Source organism: Ursus maritimus, assembly GCF_017311325.1.
Source record: "Ursus maritimus isolate PB19 chromosome X unlocalized genomic scaffold, ASM1731132v1 scaffold_X1, whole genome shotgun sequence".
NCBI classification, from domain to species: Eukaryota; Metazoa; Chordata; class Mammalia; order Carnivora; family Ursidae; genus Ursus; species Ursus maritimus.
The window spans coordinates 92,289,457-92,293,557 of NW_024423319.1; positions in this window are offsets into that span (position 1 = coordinate 92,289,457).

The window sequence follows — 4,101 nt, forward strand, 5'->3', positions numbered from 1 at the left end:
TCCCAGAAATTCTTAGGCCCACAACTCACCTCCCTTAAAGGAAGCGAAAAAGGAGAAACGTCCATTAACAGCAAAATAATCCTTCAAAGACAAAGCCCTGCTCCAGAGAAGACAGCATTTTACACTTTTATGCAAAATAGGATCTGGGCCTTGCCAATGAATAATCAAGAGATGGATTAAAGTAATATTTTTTCCCCATACACAAAAGCTCAGACATCCCAATGATAAATTCTGTCTTCAGCCTGGAAGTTATAAGCACAAACTGCAGGTAGCTCTTAAAAATAGCGGTTTGGTCCAGCTTCATATACTCTAAAGCACAATTAAGCAGGATGATATTATATCATATTATCGTACCACTTAAATTCTACCTTCCAAATAAGAAATGAAATGGCTAACACTTTTTAAAAATCACAAACGCTAAGATAAATATAAAACAGAAATTTAGCGAAATAAGGTAAAAAAATAATTGTGCTAGTCACCAGGGATGGGTTATTATATGGAAGAATAAATTTCTTTCTGGATTTCTTAAAGGATGAGATCAAAAGACCAACGTGATCATTTGGCTAGCTGATGTTATCTAACATGCCATATCCCACACCATGTTATGCTGGGTGGTCCTTCTAGATCTTCTTGGATTGGTTCAGAGAGAAGGGGAGCTGGAACCCACAACCACTGCGTAAGGCCGGAGTTGGCAAACTTTTTCTGTAACTGGCCAGAGAGTAAATAGTTCAGGCTTTGCAGGTCTATATGGTCTCTGTGACGGTTCCTGAACTCAGAGGCTGTAGTGCACATGGAGCCATAGATGATACGGGAACGGAATGGCAGTGGCTATGTTCCAACACAAGAACTTGGCGGTGAGCCAGATATGGCCCAGGAGCTCGTCTGCAGACCCCCCGTGTAAAGGACTGTACTAGGGAGGAGACTACAGTGAGTATGTGGATGAGAAGCCTCCTTCTCTGGGCAAGGGAGACTGGCCAGATTAAATGTGTGAGGTACTTATTCTGCAATCTTTTTCTCGAAGGCAGCGAATTAAATTGCACAGGCTTCAGGATATGCAAAACTTTGGGCATTTCCCCTGTATATACACAGTGGACAGGTAGATAGAGCATAGCAATATCAAAACATCAGGGGGAAATTCTGGACAAGTATATATACAGTGCTTTCACTTCCTCTCAGCAACCTGTGTGAAATGTTTAAGTAACAAAAGCCAATTTCTCTTTCTATAATCAGCTCATGCAAGGTTTAAGCCAGACCTGTACAACCTTGGCATTCCCATTGTGTCTTCTCTGACACTGTTTTTGAAAGTATTCTGAAGTTGTTTTAAGGATTAGCCATATTTCCAAACCTCCTTTCACTTCCAATTAAAGTTAGGATGGCGTGACATCCTGGGGAGCGGAATCCAGAGGAAGCACAAGAGAACACCTAAAGAGCCCTTCTGAATTAATTCTGCCAGGTTGGTATCACTGAATACAACTACGTCCCTCCTACACAGCCAAACAGGTGTTTTATCTATCTGGGCTGCCTTTGTTTACCTGCTTTGGTCTCTCCCAAGGACCAGTCCTAGTAAGACAGGGGACTGGTTATCCTAGGAAGAGTGAGAGCAAGGACACAGTTCCATGCCTTTTATATTGGCATGCATTTTCCTCTTCTTGCCATCCCTAGGGAGATTGTAAAATGAGGAAATACAGTCGAACAGTTAGAAGTTTTAAAATCAACTTATGAGAGTCTGTATCACAAGCCAGGTTGTCTCTGGCTCTCATCAAATAATTCAATGGTAAAAGAGAAGACCTTAAAGGCTGAACTCATGCTAGTGCCAGATAATAAAACAAAAAGGACCAGAACTTCAAAACATCCTTGCCAGTCAAGGAACTCATACTAGTAAAGGAATTCGTTGAATATTTCAGCAGGGGATAAAATCAGCAGTTTTTAAGCACTAGGAAGAGGGTTTCATGGTGGCTTATGCTAATTAAGGATCAAATTCAAAAGTAGCACTTAGGATAGGACAGAGTAAGTCTTTAGGTGTCAGTACAATTAGGTAAAACAGGTTCTCTTGTTCATTGGTCAACAGAGAGATTTCAGTCAGGTCAAGGAAGGGTCTAGTATTCTAGGTGATTCAAAGTTCACATACTTTGTCTGGAAAAAGTGGGTAGGACCACTTGTAGTGAAACACAGCATTTACTTTTGATGTCTCCTAGGCAAATGCTACTCTCACTGGAAAGTTTCCCGTCCCATGTCCCACCCAATTAGGGGAACTATACATCTCAGTGTCCCTGGAACGGTCTCGGTTTATGCCTATTGTGCTGGTATCATTATTAATAGCAACTCCTTTCATTCTTAGAAGTGTCTCGATTTGGCCAAGGTCACCTTAAACTATTCCCCCAAACCCTTGGGGGAGAGAGCCTTGAAAAAACTCTGTAGAACAAAGATGCAAACCAGAAAACGTAATTGTCCATTTGTTGATAACTAACCCAACTATATGGAAGAGTTCCTTGGATATTTGAGAAATGGAATGGCCTTTTAGGTTGATTGAAGTACACCTTTTAAAGCTTTACAGTGTGCAGACATATCCATTGGAAAGATTCCATAAAGAATTTGCATTTACGTAATTAAAAGAAACGGTGTCAGAGCCTTTTGTTCAGAAATCTAACACCACCCATCATGCCATCTTTTAAGACGTCAATAAGATTCAACACAATCTTCCTATCAGCAGAGAAAATGTTTTGCTTTTTCTGAATTCTCAAAAGACAGAACATTTTCCAGAAAAAGGATCCTCCGTAAGTGGTAGATCTGTCTCTACTAAGTCATATCAGATACTGGCATCTACTGGTGAAAATGTGACAGAGCAGCCATTACACAGGGACCACTGAGTCCCAGAGAAAAAGAAACGAAGATCTGGAAGTTACAAATATGAAATCGGGGATACCCCTGGCAGGAAAGAAGTTACCAAAGTTGACAAAGATTGATAAGGTTCAGGGTAGAGAGGGATTCTGGAGACAAGCAAATAACACACAGGGAGAAATTTAAAACAGCTAAGAGATGGCCATTACTAACACACATGATGGAATTTTAAAAACCTCAGTATCCAATGTACCAGTGATACCAATTCACTTGCCAAAAAGTTTTCTATGCTTTCACAGAAGCCAACAGAAAGCAAAAGAACTAAATGTGCTTTGATTATAATTTGTAGTCCCTACGATCATTCATTTAATAAATATTTATTAAGTGCTGTCTATATGTTAATCACCGTCCTAGGTGCCAGGGATATATCAGTGATCTAAATGGCAAAGGCCCGGCTCTTGTGAAATATACATTCTATTCGGGGCGGGGGCAGGGTGAACAGCCAGGAAACAAACAAGTAACATTTCCATGTAATACTTCAGATGAAAGAGAGAAAATAAAGTAGAAACGAGGTCAGGGGTACTATGTTATTTTTTTATAGGGAGCAGTCAGGGAAGGACTCATGACAAAGTAAGTCTGAAGTATGTCATAACACTTTAATACCCTCAGACTCAAAGATGTGACTTCTTACTTTTTTTTTTTTCTTTTACACCTAGCCTCTATGCCCAAGGTGGGGCTTGAGCTCTGACTCTGCGATCAAGAGTCACTCACTCTACCGACTGAGCCAGCCAGGCACCCCCATCACCAAAAAAGACATCCAGATGGCCAACAGACACATGAAAACATGCTCGACATCACTCAGCATCAGAGAAATGTAAATCAAAACCACAATGAGCTATCACCTCGCACCTGTCAGATTGGCTAAAATCAAAAATACAAGAAACAAGTGTTGGTGAGGATGTGGAGAGAAAGGAACCCTCGTGTACTATTGGTGGGAATGCAAACTGGTGCAGCTACTGCGGAAAACAGTATGAAGTCTCCTCAAAAAATTAAAAACAGAACTACCCTACGACCCAGTAATCACACTACTGGGTATTTACCCAAAGGGTCCAAAAACACTAATTTGAAAGGATATCTGCACCCCTAAGCTTATTGCAGCATTATTTACAATAGCCAAATTATGGAAGTAGCCCAGGTGTCCACTGATAGATGAATAAAGATGTGATACACACACACACACACACACACACACACACACACACA